General features: G+C 43.8%; 1 protein-coding gene across 4 annotated transcripts in view; it reads left to right on the forward strand.

The window, feature by feature from the left end:
* The window catches only part of CASZ1 (castor zinc finger 1), a gene marked incomplete at its 3' end in the record, with an annotated part of 444050 nt that overhangs the window by 177741 nt on the left and 242732 nt on the right, over positions 1–23577 (forward strand). For all 4 annotated transcript variants that reach the window (XM_081870667.1, XM_081870666.1, XM_081870665.1 and 1 more), the window contains one exon: positions 18981–19126. The remainder of the gene's footprint in view (positions 1–18980; positions 19127–23577) is intronic.

The following is a 23577-nucleotide window of genomic DNA, read 5'->3' on the forward strand; positions in this document are numbered from 1 at the left end:
CGCAGGGAACATTTGCGCGACATACCTACACACTGCAGCCGACACACTAACATGTTGCAACACAGTTTGGAAAGCTCTGGCCTAAGGGTTGCAGTGACTCCACTGAGTAGCATTTGCATTCTGAAGTTCTGGGAGAGTTTTGAGCGAGGTGTTGGCCTCTGTCGTCTCCTCCTATGCATCTGGGTCCTCCTTAGGATTTTGCAGCCAATCACGCATGTTCTGTGCGAGCATACAAATATCTGCCTCTCCTCTCTAAGAAACTTTAGATTTGTATCCCTCTGTCTGCACCTGTTTCTGCCTCCCCCTTCTTGTTCCTCCCCTTGGGGGCTGGAGAGCCCAGTATCTGGTCACATGGCACACCTTTTTTCTCCACTTCTTCTGTGTTGTTTTTAGCTTCTCGGTTCGGTTGAGCTGGCAGCTGCTGCCTCTCAGGAATTTTCTGTTGTTTTTGGTAAAACCGTCAAGGAATGCTGCCCGCGTCTCTCATGTCCCTCCTGAGCCAAAAGTTGCCCCAAAAGAACAACTCTGCCCTGCCACCCCTGCATCTGAGCACTGGGAGCCCATTCCCTTTCTGGATCTTGTTCTCAGTCAGATGTTCCTGCACATCTTTCCTCGCTGCCACAACCACCTCTGCTTCTGAAGCCACTTGCTCATATCTTCTGTGCTGGTTCAACTCCCTACATCCTTTTCTCTTTCCTAATTCCACTCTCGGAGGATGCACACCTCTAAATACCACTTGCCAGGAATCGCAAGTGGATAGAATGCTGCCATACTCAGGTCTTGCTTGTGGGCTTCCTCTTGGGGGACCTGGTTAGCCGCTTTGAGAACAGGATGCTGGGCCCTTCACCTGACCCCAGAATCAGGCTCCTGTTCATTGGTCTCTTTTTGTATGGCTATGAAATGGGATTAGGCAGATTCACAGAGGAGAAGGTTGGCAAGGAACACTAGTTAAACTGGGTTAGGTATTCCCTCCACTCTTGGAGGCCTGTGCCTCTGGATACAAGAAGCAAATGGGGAGGAAACTGCTGTTGCCCCCAGGTCCTGCTTGGGAGCTTCACACAAGCATCTGATTGTCCACTCTGAGAACAGGATACTGACCTAGGTGGGCCTTTGGTCTGATCCAGCTTCAGGGATCTTCTTGTGTTCAACACTTAACACTCTAAGCCTGCTGGAAAGGTCCATTTTGTTATTGCACAGTGCTTAGTAATCATATACAAAGAGGAAGTTCCATTGAATTATTGTGATCAGGTCCTGCTTGTGAAATGATCCCAGCTGACTGTTATGTTATATCTGTCTCCATTAGCTGTTTCACACTTTTACATGGTAACCCGGGAACACACCAGTGTGCCACAGTAAATGCATGAAGTGTGAAGGAGGAGAGATGCGTCCCTAAATCCACTGTATGAGAGCCATTGACTTGCCTCTCTCATAGGCACTTGACTTGTTTTACAGTGGTGAAACACCAGTGTGCTCCAGTTGCACACATGTCTGCAGCTGTGAGTGCATGGGAAGGGTCTTGTGAGCCTTGCATCACCAGCATACAGTGCAATTCTGTCTGCTATAACTGGGCATGCCCTGTTTAAGTGTGTGTAGTTGCATGCTTGAGCAGTAATGTATGGACCTGGCAGAGTGTATGCACTTTGGCTGATCTCTTGTGTAGTGGATTGCAAAGTGCCTCACAGTGGTTTCTGGGTTTTTCCCTTGCAAGGATCATTGGTGTTCACAGAAATAAGGCGGCCCAATGAGTCTGCAGAAAAGGTGGGACTTGATTCCTGGGTCTTCCAAACTGAGCCCCAGCTTGAAACACTCAACCCAATCACTTTGAGGTTCAGGTGAGGAGAGGAAGCACAAGTCATTCATGCTTCATCTCCTGTTGTCTCCTTGGATCATCTGAGGATAAACAGATGATAGTTGCTCACCGTCTGATGGCTTAAGAGCAACAGAAGTTCATCCCCTAGCTCAGAATTTGCCCGTTGGATGCCTACAACTGTGCTAGCTGGGGCAGATGGAAGTCCAAAATTTATGGAGGGCACAAGATTGGCGAGGGCTGGATTGTGTTAATCGTCCATTGTAAAAGTGTAAATCTGAGAGTACACTGGTGCCCCTCCCAGCTTGCAGAACTCAAGCTGGCCTTCACTATACCTGCCTTTCCAAACAAAAGGTCTTTAAACTGGAAGCTGGGAATCAATGGCTCAGTTGGTTACAGCATGGTGCTGACACAACCAAGGTTGCAGGTTTGATTCCCGTATGGGATAGCTGCATATTCCTGCATTGCAGGGAGTTGGACTAGATGATCCTCAGGATCCCTTCCAACACTACATTTTGATGATTCTATGATCTTTCTGTGGGTTGAACCATTGTCCATATTCCTAGCTATGCAGAGCACTTGAACACTCACAGAGAGAAAGAGAGAGACTTTCACACTATTTCCTGGGTTTCATGTATGTGTGAGTAGCTGATATTTGTATTTGCACCGCTCTGTCTCTCTTTTATTTTTTTGTTCCCTTATAGATCTTGGTGACTCCATTATAATAATAATGATAAAGGTCTTCCACAAAAGCTTGTGTTTTCATGCGGGCTTCACTCAAAGGGCTGGCGGTTTCCATGGCTGCCCCGTCTCCCTGTGGCAACACGCCCTTTATTGTGGTGCTGTTGTTGGTTTTATTTTGTTTTATTTTTTGGCTTCATAAACTTCTCCAAGTGTTTAAGCAGAAAAAGGGATTTGTGAGGGAGAGGAGAAGAGGTCAGAATTGGCAGCACGGGTAAAAAGGTAAAGAAAAGTATTGGTCCTCTGTTGATCAGCTTCTGAGACAGGGCGGTATCTACTTAAGTTATACTCACAGTAGACCCACTGAAATTAATGAAGCTAAGTTAGTCGTGGTAATTAAGTTCATAGGTGTACTCTGAGTAGAACTAGTATGGGCTGCAACCCAAAATGTTTTTTCTTCTTTTAATGATCTTTATTGTGTAGGTTGAAATGATGGACCCACTCTTTCCCCCTTGCTGCGGAGTCTGAATGCCGTCAGAGCTTGCACCCACAGCAGGAATGCCACCTCTGCTCTACCACCCATCTTTGATCAGAGAAGGGAACTGCACCAGTTAAGGAAGCCACCTGAAAACAAGCAGGCCATAGAGAATCTAGTAATGCTCCCTGGCCAATATAAAAGCTTTCAGGGAGCTCTTTCTTGCTGCTTAGAACATAGATGGGGTTGCCCTGTGCCCGAAGAGTCAAGGTTGCAGGCCGAGATTGCTTGTTTAGATCCAAGCCTGCCATTTGAGTGGCAAGTTATGGCTGGCTTGCTAACTGAAGCCTTCTGGAACAGAGAAAGCCTGTTCACTCTCTGGAAACCTCCTGATCTTGACTACTGCAGTTCATTGTGCGTTGGGCTGTGCTTGAAGACTACTTAGAAACTTCAGTTAGTTCAGAAATCTGCTTTGAGAAGGTGGACCCAGGGCAAGGCAAAAGGCCACTTACGATGCCAGTTGTTTATTGACAACTTCACTAGTTTCCAGTCTGTTTCTGACCACAGCCCGATAGTAGTAGTAATAATAATAATAATAATAATAATAATACCTATTAATTAATAATACCTATGCCCGGAGGTCTCAGGGTGGTTCACAAAATAACCTTCTTTTAACCTTCTGACACCACTGGAGTTCAGCTACCATTAGCCCTGACCATCGGACATGCTTGCTAGGGTGGATGGGCACCATATTGGCTATGCCTGCTCTTGACAGATGTTCTGGCAAAGGCTTTTAAAAAAATATCTACCCAGGACTAAATGCTTTTTTGCTTGTACTGGGGAAAACATTCCGCTGCCTTCTTTCGTCTTCAGCCTCCTGTTGCTGGTTTGTTTGTTTGTTTTTAGTGACTTTGATATTTTTATTGTTTCGCAAATTTATATGCCGCTGAGCATAAAAATGCCAAAAGACAGTGCACAGCATAAAATAATATAGTATGACATAAAACAGTTTAAAAATCAGTGTAAAATTAAGCCATACCGTTGTGTGTTTATTGCGAGATGCAATTAAACTCCTTGTGTATAAATAAACTAGGAGGCCTGGGGTTTTATTCAGTGCAGACCTGTTGAAAGTAATGACCATGACTAATGCTGGGCTGTTACTTTCAATGGGACTGTGCTGAATAAAACTCAGTTGGCTACAACCCCTGACCTTGCTTTGCCCTGCTCTCATCAGTATCTGACTTGGGTGCAGATCATCACAAGATGTTTCTGACATAGCCTTTCCCAGCCTGGTGCCTTCCAGGTGTTGCTGAACCAGATGTTGCTGGACCAGGTGGCAAATGCCCAGAGATGATGGGACTGGGCATCCAGCAACATCTGGCAGGCTCCATGTTGGGGGCGGCAAGTGTGGCTGGTTCCAACCACAGGCCAGTCCAAGACGCTTGGGTTGATGTGTTCTTCATTGTTTATATATCTTGATTTAAGAGTTTTTATTCTCAAATGCATTCATCTGTTTAACCATCATACTTTAGAGGGACTTTCTTTAAGCAGCACTGATCACCATGTCAGGCAAGCTAGAGACTTCGGAACGATCTCCCTTTCTTCACTGTAATGCATGGCTTGACTCACTTGCTTTGAGAAATCTGTGTTTTGTTTTGCTGCGCCTGTTCTTGGATTTTTTCAAATACCTCTGGCGTGCAGAGGAGGAACATTCAGTTTACTCCTGTTCTCTCCATTTGTGGCAAATGGCAATCTGAGCGGTGTGGACTGCTGCCATTCTGAATTCATTCTTTTTTAAAAAATACATAAAACATCCCAAGCTTCTAGACCATATGGATGCAAAGAGCTTTGAAACAGCATGGCCAGCATCTGCTATCTCACAGTGAGCTGCTTGACTTACCCAAGCTCCTTGCCTTCTCCTGTGAAATTAGTAGCAGAATAATATGTTTGCTTTGCATCAGTCATGCAAGTTTAGTTAATTTGTATAATTTATGCAGGGCACAGAATGCACACAGTCCTGGTTATCTTTTGCTTAATAAGTGAAAAAACTTGGCTTTGGACTTTCCTCCTCCAGCTTCACACTACTATGATGATGAACATTATATGCCCACATACATGGAGAGATATTAAAAAACAACACCTGTCTTTTGTTGCCATTGGCACCTAAAAATCTGTGCATCTTGTGGTCATTGGCATCTGTGTTGCTGCAGAGGTCAAGGATCTGGTTTCTCCTCCCTAACTGGCTCCTATAAATTTTTGCTGGCTCCTAACTTTTTGCATGCATGCATATATATATATATATATAATCTCTCCCAGGGAGTGGAGCTGGCACAGCTGCCAGTTGATTTGAATATTTACCAATACTACTTACTCCCTGTCTCTCACTGTGTCTCTCCCCCCCTCTCTTAATTGTGTATATATTTGCTCTGCGTGTATCCCATAAAATACCTGCTGTTTTGGGCGTACCCCATTTTGCAGGGTACATGAGATCATGCTGTAAAAATGCAATGAAAAACACTTTCATGCCACAACACATCAAATGGGATTTTGTTGTAGGATGAAGATAGATAGATATATTTTTCTCACCCCATTTGCTGAGCACAACAGTTTTCTCTCTCTGTGTGTATTTGGAAAATCATTAAACATTTATCTTATTTTTGTTTTGAAGTTGGGGAAGGAACCCTGTCCTTTTGCAATAGGGCTGCTTAATTTTTGTCATTATCCTGCTGTGGAGTTGGACAGCACAATAGCCTTATAAATAGGATGGTGATTCTGAAAGAACCAAATCCTGTAAAGCCTTCTCTTTCTGCTGTCTGAGTGAGGCTGCAGTCCTGTGTCCACTTACCTAGGAGCAAGTCCCACTGAACTCAGTGGCTCAGTAACACTTCTAGAACTGCACTGTGAGCAAGTGGTTATTGAAACTCCTGGAATGTAAGAGGAAAGGAAGAGCCCTACTGAATCCAACTAAGGGTCCATTTAGTTCATTCTTCCGCTTCCTAATGTGGTTGACCAAATGCCTCTAGAAAGCCTTTAAATAAGCACAGGAACACCTGAGCAGCCTTTTTCTGAATCTGTCCATTGATCCACTCAGTGTTGTCTGCACTGACTGGCAGCAGCTCCCCAAGGTGATTTGATGGAGAGACCAAATCTGGGACCTTCAGCATGCAATGCACATGGTCTACCACTAAACTATGGTCCTTCTTCCAAAGTAAAATAAGACTGGGGCTCTCATGGTGCTATAAAGAGGTGATTTCATAGAATCATGGAGTTGGGAGGGACCCTGAGGATCATCTAGTCCAACCGCCTGCAATGCAGAAATATGCAGCTGTCCCATACGTGGATTGAACCTGTGACCTTGGCACCATGCTCTAACAAACTGAGCTATATAAGAATAACTCCCATATGCTGATCTGAGCCATCAGCAGCTAGACCTCTACCAGCCTTAACTGGAGATGCTGGGGATTGAACCAGGACTCTTCTTTCTGATAATCAGGTGCTCTACTGCTGAGTATGGCTCTTCCAGAAGCAGGGAATTGACCCAGTAGCCCTTCTGTTCTGCTTACTCTCCAGTGACTATTGGTGTTCAGTGGTGGAGTTGTGACTTCAAATATGCAGGTTCTCTTTATCTGCCATAACCAATATCAGCCAACTTCTTTGTCTTCTCTGTGTACTTGGCTGGGGATGCGGGTGGCACCGTGGTCTAAATGACTGAGCCTCTTGGGCTTACCGATTGGAAGGTTGGCGGTTCGAATCTGCGCTACGGGGTGAGCTGCTGTTACTCCATCCCAGCTTCTGCCAACCTAGCAGTTCGAAAGCACACCAGTGCAAGTAGATAAATAGGTACCGCTGCGGCAGGAAGGTAAACAGCACTCTGTTCTCTAGCACTCATCACGGTGTCTTGTTGTGCCAGAAGTGGTTTAGTCATGCTGGCTACATGACCCGGAGATGAGTGCCGCTCCCCATGGTCACCTTTGACTGGACTTAACCGTCCAGGGATCATTTACCTTTTTTTACCTTACTTGCCTAATCACCTTTTAAAACTATCTACGCCAGTGGCCATCACTGCACCTTGTGACAGTGAGTTCCATAGGTTAACCATGCATCACACAAAGAAGCCCTTTTCTTTTGCCTCTGTTCCCCACTAGTTTCACTAAAAGATCCTGAGTTCTATGAAGAGAGGATAGCTCTACATACTTCCCCTTCACCACATCCTTGATCCTGTCCACTGCCACTCTTGGGCTTCTTCCATCCCTACATGAAAAAGTAGACCAATTTTCCTGGCTTGGTATTCAGTAGCTTGCTGTGCCAGCCCTTTACCCAGAATCACAAAGAGCAGAATCTTTATTTGCTTTTAGAGGAAGGGTAGGACACCCACTTTGCATACAGCAGGTCTCAGGTTCAATCTCCAGCTTTCCCAGGTTGGGCTGGTGAATAGACTCGTATTTGAAAATCTGGGAAGCAGCTGTCTGTTAATCAGAGTAGACAAAACTGATCTGGGAAGACCCGATGGCCTAATTCAGTTCAAGGTAGCTTTCTACATTCCTAAGTAGAACCAGGAGTGCTGCTTGTTTCCAGACGTGTAGGAAGGATTTCGGCAGAGTTGCCCAACGGGCTCCAGCTTCACCACCCTCCCCTTTGATCACTTATTACTTTTCTATTTCTCCCTTTTTCGTTGCTGTAATCATTGCAAAATCTCCTGGCTTTTTGGGAAAGCTCCAGGACTCCAGGGCCCGTATTGCATCGTACCCAGCTTTGGAAAAATGGGTCACAAAGCTTGGTTTGAGAAAGGAGAGAAGAGATAGGCATCTTGCTGCAGCTTGATCTTTATTGGGAGATAAAGAGGAGGATTGCAAGCCTGCTGTGGCGCAGAATATTCCTTTTTGGGGTGCGGGTGGTGGAATCAAGAAAGCAAAGTTCTTCCACTCTCTTAGTCTGGCTCTTTCTCTCTTTGTCTGGTTGGTGTGGATCGCTTGCTCCCCTCCAACGTGATAGCATGCCAACAACAATCTCTCTTGAATGCATGCTTTCTTCTCCCAGATAAGAGTTGTGATGACAGTAGGAGATAGGTCTTAGGGCAGGAAATAGCTTTAAAGACTTCCCTGGAGCTGCCAGCTAACTCCCAAGGGAACAAGAAGAGCAGCAAGCTCATCAGGTAGGATTGCTTTTGGGGGGGCTGTTCCTCCCACCTATGTTGGAGCTTCTTCTCCGGGTCTTCATTTTCACTGGGGCTTGCCAAGGTCAGAGCTGCAGATCCTGGTTTCTCTGCCAGAAAGTAGCTGTTGGTTAAGAAAAGGAAAGCAACTTTGTTTTCCTAGTCTGCTTTGGGCCTCAACACATCTGGGTTTCTGGGGAACTGATGAGGAAAGGACCATAGCCCAGTGATAAGCATAGGAGCCAACTTCTAGCCCCCCAATGAAATATTTGAGGGGGCCAGGGCCCCCCAAGGTAGATGGGCATTGCCATTCAAATGGTGTGTGTGCACAGCATTGTGTGATCAGTTATGCAGGGTGACACCCCCCCCAACATTTTATTCAAGTTGGCTCCCCTGGTGATAAGAGAACAGAGCCACAGTAAGTCAGAGTGGACAATGCCAGGCTTAGATCAGTCTTGTATTTAAGTGCTAGCTTGGTAGACGCTGATGACAAGGAAGGTCTTAATATCTCCTCCATCTGCCCTAGCCAGGGTGGTAAACATATCTGCAGAAAATTAAGTTTTCATTTGGTTGCCTTTCCAAGACTGAGCTGGATGGGTGACTGATCTGATTTGGTGTTAGTCAGCTCCTTTTCTATCTGTTTGCCCCAGCACCACTCACTTTGGGAGGTAAGCACCATTCTCCTCTGGGATTAAGAGTTTCCTCTTGAATTCCACCATGGTCTTATTTGAAGGATTCTTGCTGTTTTTTTCTAGGTGGGGTTAGAAAGCAAAACAGCCAACAGGGAATTTAAGCTGCGGAATGATTGTGGTGAGATCACATTAGCCTGCCTTCCTTTCTTGAGTCCCATTCATCTTTTTGGAGAGCCTTTCTGACCTATGCTGTTTTGTGAGAGATCGTAGAATTGTACACATTAATCAATGAAGACACTAGATAGTCTCTCTGTCAAACAGCCAGCACTGTAGTGGCTACAGGGCTGATCTTAGGCCAGGAAGACCCAAGTTCAAATTCCTTTTGAGCCACAGCACTTACTTAGGCACTGTCTCTCAGCATAACCCTCTTTGCAGGGTTCTTGTGAGGATAAAGACAGAACAGTATGTGCACAATATAAATATAATAACAGTAACCCGTGTGACGGCCAGTGTTTTTCATTCCGTGAAAGCTGCTGGCCACCAAAGCTAATTTGCCCACAAAGAACTGTACTAGTCATTTGTGAGACGTGGATGGCATAGAATCCTAGCACTGGAAGGGGCCTCAGAGATCTGATACTCCACCTTTTCCAGTGCCAATAAGCCTTCTTCTCTAACATGTTATTTATTTATTTATTCATCATTTTAAGGCATTTACAATGTCAGTGTGGTGTAGTGGTTAAGAGCAGTAGACTCGTAATCTGGTGAACCGGGTTCGCATCTCCGCTCCTCCACATGCAGCTACTGGGTGACCTTGGGCTAGTCGCACTTCTTTGAAGTCTCTCAGCCCCACTCACCTCACACAGTGTTTGTTGTGGGAGGGGAAGGGAAAGGAGAATGTTAGCCGCTTTGAGACTCCTTCAGGTAGTGATAAAGTGGGATATCAAATCCAGACTCCTCTTCTTCTTCTATACCGCTCATTCATTAGCATGTCTAAGCGGTGTATATGAAAATGTACTATACAGTAGGGCTGCCATAAGTCTAGATTTCCCCGGACATTACCAGGATTTCAAATGCAGAATTGATGTCTGGGGGGAATTTCCAAAAGGTGACGCAAATCAATTGAAAAATCTCGTTTTGTAAAAAAAAACTCAGCAACTTTGGGGGTCTTCCTTTACTTTTTGAAATATGGCAACCCTACCATACAGATAATTATAAAAATAAAAGGTCATCATAGAATCTGAACTCTGCCTTAAAATGCCTGCTGAAATGAGATAATATTTTGCCATGCACTTGAAGTTCAGCAAGTAAGGTGCCTGTTTAATCTCAGTTAGGAGGGAGTTCCACAGGTTTTGGCCCAGTACACTGAAGGAAAGTCTTTTGATGGATACGAGCCATGCGTCTGAGCCATAGGGGACCACCAATAACGACTCCTCTGAATATCTCAGCGACAGAGCCGGGATACGAGGGATAAGGAGATCCTTAAGACATCTTGGATTCAGGTTGTTAAAAACCATGTAAATAACTACAAGAACCTTGAAACTGACCTGGTAACGTGGTTGCCGTGTAGCCTCTACTTAATAATCTCTTAACAGAGAGAGCCCATCACCTTCTGAGGCAACCCATATTATTGCCAAAGCATCTGGAGCTTCCAGGACATTCTTGCAAACCTGCTGTCTTATAATTTGAACACATTGTTCCATCATCTATGTGACAACATTCAAAGATTTGAAGATGGCACTCTTGTTGCCTCTCAGTTATCTCTTCTCTAAGCTAAACACACTCACCTCCATCAATCTTTCCTTATCATCTCCAGCAGTGCTTTATTCCTAAAAAAAATGTTTAGGGGTACTCTCATTTTCCTACTCATATTGAAATATTGCCCCTCAATGAGGCCGAACTTAGATTCACAAAATGTTTAGGGGTATGTGTACCCCTGCGTCCCCCCAGAACACATGTATCCTCCTGTGCATGTATCCTAAGTCGTCAATATCATTTTTAAACTGTGGTATGCAGAAGAACATAAGAAGAGCCCTGCTGGATCAGGTCAAAAGGTCCCCCTAGGCCAGCATCCCATTATCACAGTGTTTGTTTATGTGAGTGTACATGTCTGCTTTTAAAATGGTAGAAAGAAAATAATCTGTGCTGTAGGAAGAATTTTGTCTGGAAGTTTTGATGCAGGGATAGTCCTGAATGCGCCTTGTTGTTGGCACTGCCTTTTGTCTCGAGTGACAATGGAGTATGCCTCTGGGGGTGAAGTTAGACTGCTGCATTTGGAGCACCAAAGTGACCTTCCTAGGGTGCAAGCCTGGGCAGTGTGTATGGAGGTCCAGGGCTGCCCAGATGACAAGATATTGTGGTCCAAGATGTGGTCCAAAGGAAAGCAGAGCAGTATGTTTGGCACCAGCTAGGCTGCAGGAGTTGCTGGAAAGAAGAATACAAGGTGCCATCCAACTGTTTTATTTTTTTTTTTTTTAATAAATATTTATTAAAGTTTTTAAATATAAATGCACAAATAATAAACAGTCTTACTTCTATCACAGACATAATTTCATCACTTCTTTGGACTTCCTCACGTCTCCCGCTCCCATTTACATCGTTAAAAGTTTTTTCCACACAAATTATCAACTTGTTTACAATCTCATGTCCACTCATTCAAATATAATCTAGCACTTCTTCCAAAAAATTTTGTATTTTCTTTAGTCTCACTTATCATCAAATTTCAAATCTAATTTAGTGGTGGCCAGTTTTTTATAATCTAGCATCCTTCTTAGCATTCAACCAAATTACAATGTTTTTGTAGATACTTCTTGAATTTCTCCCAGTCTTCCTCCATCTTCTCTTCTCCCAGGTTACGGATTCTGCCTGTCATCTCGGCCAGTTGCATATAGTCCATCAGTTGCATCTGCCACTCTTCCAGTGTGGGTAGATCTTGAGTTTTCCAGTTTTTTGCGATGAGTATCCTTGCTGCCGTTGTTGCATACATAAAGAATGTTCGGTCCTTCTTTAACACCTTCTGGCCGACAATACCCAGAAGGAAGGCCTCTGGTTTCTTAGTGAAGGTATACTTAAATACCTTTTTCAGCTCATTATATATCATTTCCCAGAAGACCTTCACCTTAGGGCATGTCCACCAGAGGTGAAAGAATGTTCCTTCGTTTTCTTTACATTTCCAACATTTATTATCAGACGAATGGTATATTTTGGCAAGTTTAACTGGGGTCATGTACCATCTATATATCATTTTCATTACATTTTCCTTCAGAGCATTACATGCGGTGAAGTTCAGCCCAGTGGTCCACAACCTTTCCCAGTCCTCAAACATAATGTTATGCCCAATGTCCTGTGCCCATTTTATCATAACCGATTTGACCATTTCGTCTTGTGTATTCCATTTTAACAGCAAGTTATACATTCTAGATAATACCTTAGTCTTTGGTTCTAACAATTCAGTTTCTAACTTCGATTTCTCCACCTGGAACCCTAACTTTTTATCAGCCATCCAACTGTTTTAGGGACTCCACTCCAGATTTGTGTAAGATTGACTCCTTAGCCTTTTCTTCTCCTGGAGAATATCCCACAAGGATCGGAGTTTTCCTTTTCTGTCCGAAAGCTATGTGGCTTAAAAATGCTTATCTAAGCCTTCCCCAACCTGTTGCCCTCTGGATCTTATAGACTACAACTCACATCTTCCTTAACCATTGGCCATGCTGACTGAAGCTGACAGGAATTCTAGTCCCAAGCATCCAAGATTGGGAACGTTAATAACAAACAAATAAACAAGACAGTACTTTGTTTTGGAGTAGTACAGAGGCATTGGTTCCCATGAACTTGTCCTTTTTATCGTCTTATCTGTAAGGTATTTCCATAGTTCGTTATTTCATCAGAGCCAAACTGGTGTGCCAGCATTTACACCTTCAAAACATGTAGCTATTTGGAAAGTTTGTGGACACCTGTTTCATCATTTTTTGCAGTTGCATTTTGTTTTTGTTTTTTAAAAAAACATTTTAATTGTGGCGAATAGTTTTTGCAAATGCTCCGCTCTGTGTAGATGGTCATGGGCTGCCATGCTGTAACTGAAATGACTCTTCTTTTTTTAAAAAAAGTTTAGAAGACCATGGTGAACAGCAAATGTTGACAGATGTGGGGGACCTTTGGGTCTCCAGATGCTGCTGAACTACAACTCCCATCATTCCTTTGTCATCTCAAGAGGATGACAAACCACCCCCACCCCAAATTAAACCATAAAATGGCTCTCTCCATCATATTTTGCCTGTAAGCTTCTCAGAGCCATTTAAGTGGTTGTCTTAACCAGTATGCTGGAGTCTCCTAAGTGCCCTGCTGGATCAGATAAGGACCTGTCTCAGGTTTTCTCCCAGTGTGGTTCCCTTCACATGTTCTTAGGCTCTCAACTCCTATCAGCTCCACAGCCAGCAAGGCCATCCATCAGGTTTGATGGGAGCTGGAATCTCAACATCTAGAGGACATCAGGTTGGGGAAGGCTGGTCTATCAGCTCCAAGCCTCTGAGAAGCTTCCCACCAGGGTGGAAAAACAACTGGAACTGGGAATGTTGGGGGGAAAGGGTTGTAGCCTGGAAGGGCAGAGGCCATGTTTAGGAGGCTAAACCAGGATTCATTGTCACTGAACAAACCATAACACCTCAGAGCCTTCAAGGCTGTTTTTTTGCCCACTCACTGCCCTAGCCCACTCCTTTTGCAGTCCCAGGAGAAGCCAATGGCTACCCTAGATGGGCAGGGTTAGTCCAGAGCCCAAGAACACTTTATGCCCCCTAAACCACAGTTTCAGTTGCTCGCCACTTGGGGCAGTATCGCCTAGAGTTGAGACTTCCTGTTCTTGTCCTGGCGCTTCCTGACACTTTACAAGCAAAGTGCAATGGTAATAGACTTTTTTTCTTTGCTGAGGTAGCTTTCATGGCTAACAGCCATTGACGAACCTCTCCTCACACAGTGCATTTGTCTGGTCTTATTTATTTATTTACAAAAGCCATAATTGTCCGCGCACATGTTGTGTTGGTAGCCAGGCCCACCAAGCAACCACATTCTTAAATCTTTACATTACATTTTATTTTTTTAAAGAGAGTGATTGAGTTGTGTATCAAGGGTGTTGCTAGGAGCATAAAAGTTTTGGGCGCAGGTCCCACGGCACAAATAAGCACAAATCAGCATATGCTAAGGTATAGGCAAAGATTTCAACGGGAGGAAAGACCAGCGTTGGTTCTTGTTCTCAGGGCTTAATTCTCCTCTGAGCAGAAAAGAGGGGAAAAGGTGGTGCTTTGCAGTAAGTCAAGTAAAAAATATGTACAGGTTGAATCTGAGTAGGCCCATTTAAATTAATGGACCTCAGTTGGTCATGGCCATTAACGTCAGCTGGTCTACTCTGAGTAGGACTGGTGATGGGGGGGCAATAATGTTGGGGCCTTGCACAAAAGACCCAGGATTGAGGCCTCTTCGGCCACCCCTAACAACGCCCCTGAGGTGAATACTGTATTGGCCTTTTCAAAACAAACAAACATTTCCACAGTTTGGGGCCAGATTATCAAATTGATAATGTAATAATGATAATAATAATAATTTAAAAATCATACACACACCCTCCTGAAAAGCTTTTCTCCCTGCCCCTCCCCTCCACCCCGTGAAGAAAATTCAATAGATAACAGCAGGCATTGTCCTTGTTTGATGTCTTGTTTAGATTCGGGGGTTGTGTGAGTTATTACAAGTTCTCCTGCCGATCTCCCTTCTGAATATTACCAAGGTGATTTCATGCCAACCTAACAAATAACTGAACAACAGCTCTGGCTCTGCTCAGCTGACAGGATTGGCTTTCTTTTCATTATCCCCACCCCAAGTTTATTTCTTTAATTCTGCTTTGGGTAGGTCTGTTTATCTTCCTAGAAGAGAGTCAGTTTCACCCAGGACAGCACAGGGGGTGTAGTAAATCCTACTCCTTCACCAAGTTTCCTTCTCTCCATTGTCTTGAGAAAGACAGAGCCAACCGAAAGTAAACTCATTCTTAGAGTTTGTGACATTATTTCCCCTTCCCTATTGCTTGACTAATCTAACAAAGGTGATCAGACAGCCCTTTGTCCTTTCTTTTAAGTACTGCATCTACTGCGAATGATTTGCAGGATTTGCCCATTATAAGGTTCCAGTCACACATGTAAATCAGGCGGCATACTAGCAGCAAGGGGTGGGCAGTTTTATTTGTGTGAGCAGCTCCCTGCAGGTATTCTGTCCCATCTGCATGAAACTGCAGATCAGATGGTGGAGAAAGAGAAAAGGAGGAAATAGCATTGTAAAGATGGTCAGGATTATGTGGGTCATACTTCCTGCATGTGTGGATTTGGCCCAAACGTTCCATGAAAGCGATTCTGCGCCTTGTCTTACATTGAAAATTGTCAATGCAATTTAGTTGGCCTTGATAGAATAGTGTTTGCAAAAGAATACTCCTTTTTTCCAGATTAATAAATCTGGGGTAAAAGTGTGTGATCTCTGTGTGTCTCCCTCTCTATGCACGCACATGTGCATTCCTGGAAGGTGAAGTCCGTTGACTGCCCTTGGTTCATTCTGAGCTCTCAAATACTGTGTCTCCTGGACAAACAGTCCCGTTGGATGATATGACATTTCCAGAGAATGTTAAAATCCCAAAGGAAACTGACTTCCCCCAAGTTAACACATTAGGCTAATGTTTGGAGCCTGGCGCCAGCCCATTACAGTCAGGAAATTCAGTTTACTTTTTTTTTAACCACTGCCTTGCTGCTGGTGGAAGCCTAGGGTTAGTTGTGTAGGACCTCAACATCTCATAGGAACCTGGGAAGGTCCCTTTTCTGAATTAGACCTATTGGTCCATGTAGTGCAATAATGCAGTGTTTCCCAACCTTGGGCCTCCAGCTGTTTTTGAACTACAATTCCCATCATCCCTGACCACTGGTCTTGCTAGCTAGGGATGATGGGAGTTGTAGTCCAAAAACAGCTGGAGGCCCAAGGTTGGGAAACACTGCAATAATGATCCTTGATCTTTCTCTATAAGGCAGCTTCCTGTGTCCCATTAGGAAGGTCTCAGGTTCCATTCTTGGCATCTCCAGTATAAAACAAAAAAAGATGAAGTATTGGGTGATAGCAAAGACCTTGATTGATTTCCTGGAGAGCCAATGAACATCAGAATAGGCCAGCCTTCTACATCCACACGGTGCCTTTATACATTAGATCAGCTGATAGGAATAGATGGAGAATTTTTACACTTTCCTAATATTGAGGATTAGGTATCATTTACCAACGAGTGCCGAACGGCAGTATTTTCCATTTCAAAACCTGTCTGTGTCTATTTATGGTCTCTCTGCTTTAAGTGTTTCAGCACCCCCAAAATAGCCAGAAGTAATATTTGGACCTTTACAGAAAACCAAACCCACAACTATCATTTACAAATGTTTGTTGGATGCTTGTAAAGCAAAAGTTCAACAGCTTAGGGGGAAATGGAATGAGGAGTTAGAATATATCATACAGCCTAAATAATGGAAAGTTACTTTAGTATCTTTGTGGAATTTTATTTCAATCTATAATTGAGATTGATTCAGCATAAATTTATATTTTGGATATACTGAATTCCATGTCTACAAGAAGGAACTAACTCAGATGCTGCAGGTGTAAGCCTGGGAATGCCTCATTGAGGCATATGATTTGGGCTTGTCCAGTAATATTTCTTTTTTGGTCTGAAGTTGTCCATATAAGTCTTGTCTTGATGAAATCCTTGGAGTTTGTGTAGGTTCATGTACTTTTAAATTACACTCCTGTAGTATGGGGATTATTGTTACTAAGAGACTTATACTTCAAGCCCAGAAGAACAAATACAGGCCATGTATTCTGCAATGGCCTGAAGACCTTAATGTCCTTGGTATGTTTGAATGTATTTTCTATAAATGCCAAAGTTGTTTGGACACCTATTTATACATTTGGACGACATCTTTAGCGATCTGAATGTGTAAATTAAGAAGGATGTTTATTGTATTGTTAATGTGATCTGATGGGGTCCCCCCCTTCCTAATTAGGATTAGGGTTAGCTGTATGTTTTGGGCTGACGAATGAAAGCATTTCCAGTTCTGACCTCCTCAATGGAACGGTTAGGACTGTTGTAGGTTTCTCTGGGGTCAGGTGGGCCAAAGAACCCAAACATGTTGTAGTTTTGTTCCTTGAGAAGATCCCAAACAGGGTACCTCTGAGTTCTACACACTAGTGGGAGGCAGAAAACGACTCCTTTCCCTTTTTTCTTCTTCAAAAAAGATCGCTAGAGGGATACGTGCGGTAAGGCAGAAAATATTTACGGGTTTTATAGCTGCAGCACAAACAGGAAAAGCCCTTTTTGTAAAAAAGAAAAAAAAGAAAGAAAAAGTGTGTGTTGTAGATATTCAAAACAGGGATTGCCATGGAAACGCCACAATATTTGCTTAAATTGACACAAAGGAGGTTGCTGGTTGCAGAGGTTAGGCTTCTTCGGGCAGCGTTTTCTTTGGCCTGACACCTATTGCAAATTAATCTTGACAACCCGGGTTGCATGTGTCTTTTTTCTTCCTCCTCCACTACCTCCTCCTCCTCTTTCCCTTTCTTTTCTCCTCCCGGAAGAAAAAAGAAAATCACAAAATCACATGTTGGTGTTCGGGAAACACTTGTGTTTTCTCTTGAACGTTTCCACCTCTCCCTGTTTTAGGGTTGAATTTGGCTTTTGACGTTGCTTTCCAACTGCAATAATAATTAATTGTTAATAATATTCCCTCCCCACCCTCCAAAAATAATAATCACCAAGCAGGGTCATTGGGTTTGGGAGCTTATGAATATGAGGAGTGGGTGGAATTAGGGAGAAATTCATTGGAAGCAGTGAGTTTCCACCAGGGTTTGAGTGCAATGAGGGTGTCCCCAGCAGCACCAGGAAAAGCTATTATTTTTCTCCCTGCTGTTAGATGCTCACCTGAAAAAGTCCAGTCCATGAACCTGCAGCCTCCTGGGCATTGGTTGACTACAACTCCCATCATTTCAAAGCACTGGACATGCTGGCTGAGGCTGATGGGATCTAGAGTCCAGCAAGAGTTATTTGTGTTTGTTGATGAAATGTTACTGATGATTTTATGTTGCCTACCACCCTGATATATATGAGAATATTTGGCAACTAATAATCAGAAAACCAAACAGCACGTGCTTCCCTTACCATATTTAAATTTTAAAGGAGGGAAATAAATCCCCCAAGACATTAAAAATGGTTAACACATGAATTTGAGCAAGCTCAAAGACCTTTGCATATATTTGGTTACCTGAAAAGTTGATTACAACGTTGAAACTCTCCCATGGGAGCAGCAGAACTACTTAGTCCTGCCCACTGAAATTAATTTTACTTAGTCATGTCCATCGGTGTCAGTGGATTTACTCTGAGTAGGGCTGGCATTGGGTACAACCCTATAACCACGGAATTCTGCACTTTAAGAAATAAATAATAAATATAGTACATGGGAAGTGTCCTGCTGCACATCTCTCTTACATGTTACATTTGCACCAAAAGCCACCATTTGCACCAAAATACAGCTCTAATCTACCTATCTGTCTATCAAAGTATCAAAAGGCCAGGTGAAGATATGGGTCGTCAGCATATTAGAAAAGCTTGGCATTTTCACAGGTTTTTTTTAGCTGTGTATACAAGTAAAATACGGGACGCGGGTGGCACTGTGGGTTAAACCACAGAGCCTAGGACTTGCTGATCAGAAGGTCGGCGGTTCGAATCCCCACGATGGGGTGAGCTCCCGTTGTTTGGTCCCAGCTCCTGCCAACCTAGCAGTTCGAAAGCACGTCAAAGTGCAAGTAGATAAATAGGTACCGCTCCGGCGGGAAGGTAAACGGCGTTTCTGTGCGCTGCTCTGGCTCGCCAGAAGCGGCTTAGTCATGCTGGCCACATGACCCGGAAGCTGTACGCCGGCTCCCTCGGCCAATAAAGCGAGATGAGCGCCGCAACCCCAGAGTCAGTCACGACTGGGCCAAATGGTCAGGGGTCTCTTTACCTTTACCTATACAAGTAAAATAAAACCTGATAAATTAAGCAGCTCTCTGCCGCATCAGAAAAGTTCATATATTGGAACTGTAATTTTTAAAAACACTTGTTAGCAGTTGTGTGGCGGTTGCTCTCAAAAAGGGGCTGTAAATTCATTACTACTTTAAAATAATTTCCCTCTCTTTCCTTAGGGCAAAGAGACACCACCAAGTATAGGGAACCTATCAGACTCTTATCTGTTTCCTGAAGCACCCTGGGAGGGGTTACTGATCCTGACACCCCTCCTCAACTTGTTGATTTGGAATGGATTTCAAGCCCAGGGAACACAGGATACAAGGTACTAATTTGTTTTTTTTCTTACAGTCAGATCTTGTGGCTCAGGCTACTTGCATGGTTGCTCTTAAGCCTCTGCTGAGGTATTTCTGCATCCACAGCTTGGGACGTTCATTTTTAAAAGGAGCTATTTCTACTTCAATATGTGCCAAAGGAACTAGTTTGGTTCGTGTGCAGTTCACAGTTCAATTCATGCTTGTCTAAGTAATCTTCGGCAATTTCTTCCAACATTCAGAAAGCTACAAGCTGCTGTGCTGAGATATATAAGAGAAGACGAATAAAACGTCCAAAAATAACCTCAACCCACATACAGTGGATGTGAATTGTTTAATCATTTTTCCACCAAAACTGTGATCTTTACACTTAAAGGCCCAAAGAGTCTGAGGCGTAAAAAACACCGGTAAGAGAATGAACTTGCAGATGAACTAGAAATTGTTCAAAGCCCACCCCCACCCCCAAAAGAACCACTCCTGATTTAATTCGTGTTCTATCTACCTAGCAATTATAGAAACTACTTTGAGTGTAGTTGAGGACATTTTTGAACTAAGTCGATGAACTTCATTAATTCAAACTAGTTCATCCTTAGCACTGCCTGCTTTCTTCCTTCCGTTAGAGCCCCATGTATAAACAAAACTTGCTCAAGGGAAGTTCTGATGTTGCCCAAGGCTGATACATCTTGCAATGCTCAAAATGTTCTACACTGTGTACATTGCTGTTTAATTCCCTCTTGGAAGCTGTGGAATTCCCTCCCCACAGAGGTGCATCTGGCGCCTTCATAGTGTAGCTCTTTGCCCCCTGGCCTTTTGCGGCTGAGATGTATTTCTAAGACCCACCCTAGTCTTCTGATGCAAATTGTTTAAGCTCATTTTAATATTGCATTGCTATGTCATCGTAACCCACACCGGAATGTTACAATGAAGGGCAGGTAAGAAATCCTACAGATAAGTTGATAGTGCCCTGCCGCCTGTCTCGAAAAGTGAAATGCTTGCGTTGCTCCAGATGACGGACAAAGCCTGTGACTGCATCTGCGCTATCCAGGGCCAGCCCATGACAATCTGCTGTCTGAGGCAAAGGACAAGATGGTGCCTCTTCCCATCCCAGTACAGAAGCTGTCCAGATTGGCAACTGAATTTCTTTTGTTTTTGTGGTGGGACAGTCCTTCCCTGGCACCTGAGGTCAGCAGGCTGGCTTAGCACGGCAGAGTGCAGACCACGTGGCACACACTGCCCTGTCTTCTCAACAATGAGTAAACAAACAAACCCCTGTGTTTCAAAATAATGAGTCAGCAATATCAAAAGCAACACAATGGCCAGAAACAATAGCAATGTGAAAAACTTTATGGAATAATTCAAAGCATCAGAACTAACAAACTGAAGTCTCTGAAAGTCCTGATGTCCAACTCTGCTGAACAGTGTTTCCGGATAACAACTACTGTTTTGTTGAATTCTTCATCAGCCAATTAGTTCAACACTTGTAAGTAGAAAGATATATACTTTCTTCATTAACTGAAAATAAAATATTCAAATGATGACCTGCACTGTTCAGCACTGTTCAGCAGAGTTCAGAGTTGGACATCAGAATTGGATATCTGCTGTTTATACAAAGCTTCACAGCTTGCTGTCCGCCGGGTAAAGTCTGGCACCATGATTCATTTAAGGACTTTCAGAGACTTTCAGAGACTTCAGTTTGTTAGTTTTGATGTTTTGAATTATTCCATGAAGTTTTTCACATTGTTATGGTTTCTGGCCATTGTGTTGCTTTTGATATTGCTATCTTCTCAACAACCTGTTGCTGCTTTTTGTCACTCCCACCCAGCTGAGACACACTGCCCAATGATAGGGCCAGCCCTGGTGCTAACCAAGGGCTCCAGACTTGTCAAACATGTTGCTGCTGAGATCAGCATCCTCGCAACTAGCTTCTTCACCCAGCATGCTGGAGAATTTGCACGTGTCCTGACATCACAGCATTCTCATCTCACCACCACCACCACCACATGAATTGTTTTTCCTGGCACAGGAAAAAATATATGAGGTCATCACACCAGGATCTGGTTTAAGTTATATTAAACATCATGGAGAAGGAGGTAGGACTGGGGCAGGGCGGGAGGCAGGTGTCTGCTTTGGGGGGGGGGGAGCTTTTAGACAAGCTGTGAATTTTTTGACTGCTGATTTTATGAGTTACATTCATATAATTTGTTTTGTGAATTGTTCTTTGGGAGTCTTGGGAGGGAGCTATTTTATTCTGTTACATTAGATGCTCTCTTGTTACCATTCTCTTTTTATTCGGAAAGGTAGCCTATAACTGTTCCAAGATAAATTAACAAATGGGCTGTAGACATTTTCAGTGGATGCCACACAATTAGCATTATATCTACTTCGCCTGTTGGTTTTTTAAGCCAATTAACTCTCATGGATCTGGGGACTGTAGTTTTGCAGGAGTGCAGAAGAATCTTCTGCTTCTTTTCTTGCAGAACTACAGTCCCACACTTCTTTTCGAAGGGTATGTAGGAGCCAACACAATGAGCTGGTTCTTGACATGGATGAATACTTCAGCTAAGAGATTGCTTTAAAAATGCTTACCATAGAGTAGTAAAACTTTCAGTTGCACCTTTGGCGGGGCATTTCAACAACCTTCCTCTCTGAAACTTGCAAAGAGTTCAGGAACAAGTGGGCATGATCCATGGCTTCTGTTTTAAACCACAGATCTTCCACGATTTGTTTGGAACAAAGGGAGTGTCTTACTTGGAACAGAGTTATAGGACAGGGTCATGCGACTTTCCCTGACACATAAGATCAGATTATGTTTTACAAGTTTGAATCCCTTGAATTCCTGCTTTTATCGTTTTAGGTTGCATTTTTCTTTTAATGATATTGTTTGCTTTTCCATTTAAAATATTGAGCAGTTTATAAACTCTTTCAAATCAATAAAACAAAATAATAAATATGACTGTCAAAAAGAAAAGGTCATCTTTAACCACTGCAGCTCCTATAAGTCCCAGCTAGCACGGCTGACTAGACCAGGAGTCGCCAATTTATTTGGGTTCATGGACCCATTTGAAAATCCAAGAAACTATCATGGGTGCCACATGGGGCAGTGGACAAGGAGTAGCAGCAAACTACCAACTGCATATATGTGTTAGACAACGTTGCAGAACATACCGTTGTTCATCCTGCAGCGATTGAGATGTTGGAGGGAAAGGGCCCCAAAGTGAGACAGACTGTGTTGGGGCCCATTGTTTTGCATGGAATTTGTTTGGAGAGCACAGCGGGTTCCCTCAAGCTCATAAAGTGAATTTGTAGCTGAGGTGAGGTGGCAGGTTACGCTACGGCATCATGATAGCTGAGTGTGCAAACTGGAAACAAGGAAAACTTGAGTTCACATGTCACCAGTCCTCACACTCACTCTGTGGTCTTTGCAGTTGAGGGAACTGCATCTTTGCGGTGATGATCCTGGTCTATTGCAGGGACAGAGGAAGCTGCCTTATGCCCAGTCAGACCATTGGCCTATCCACCACAGCAACATCTACCAACAGATTCTCCAGGGAGCTCTGGCAGGGAGTCTTCATCCCAGTATTACCTGGAGATGCCAGGGATTGAACCTGGGACCCTTCGTATGCAAAACAAGTGCTCTGCCCCTGAGCTATATCCCCCTTTTCCTTTTCCCTAAATACTTCACTGGAGTATTATAAGGATTACTGGTCTGACTTATGCACTGCGCTTTGAACACTCAACATGTACTGTGTGAAGCCAAATAGTTGTATCCAAATAAATTGTAGTCAATGTAGGCCCACTGAAATGGAAGGACGTGATTAACGCTGGGTCCATTCAGTTCTGTGGCTCTGCTTTGAACAGGGCTTAGTTGGATGCAAATCAGTGTTGTTGATGTTAAGGGCTGTTTCTGCTCTGCCCGCTCAGTTGCCTCGAATCTTCCGTGAACAGTTTTGAGCAGGAGCTTTATGACGGACGCTTCTCACTTTGAACCTATCCCTGGCCTTCCCAGAAAGGACCAGCGCCTTTAACCTAGGCAGGCAGTTTTCCTGACAGAGTTGCTCCCTCTCTCTTTTGGTGTGGCTCCGACAGGGGAGGACGAGGAGAAAGCGAAAGGCCTCTCTGGGCAGGAAGCCGGGTTGCCGCCTCCATCTGCTCCAGCGTTTGGCCAATCCATATTGTCAACATATTGCCTGCCATATGGATCAGCTCAGCTTTCCAGGAACGCTTGGGAGACCTGACCTCTAGTGTGACAAGATGTGAGCATGAAGGACAGAAGTAAAAACAGCCCTTGGGTCTCAGAGTGTGAAACTGCGTTCCAGACACTTCCTTGCTCTTCGTGGCATCCTCTATCCTCTCTCTTTGAGCAGGCTTCTTCTCTCTCTCTCTCTCTCTCTCAATCCCCCCTCCCCTGTTTTTTCACATCCTTCGTCTGTATTGGATCATTGACCTTCATTCCTAACCAGAC

Source organism: Podarcis erhardii, assembly GCF_964252035.2.
Source record: "Podarcis erhardii genome assembly, chromosome: 7".
NCBI classification, from domain to species: Eukaryota; Metazoa; Chordata; class Lepidosauria; order Squamata; family Lacertidae; genus Podarcis; species Podarcis erhardii.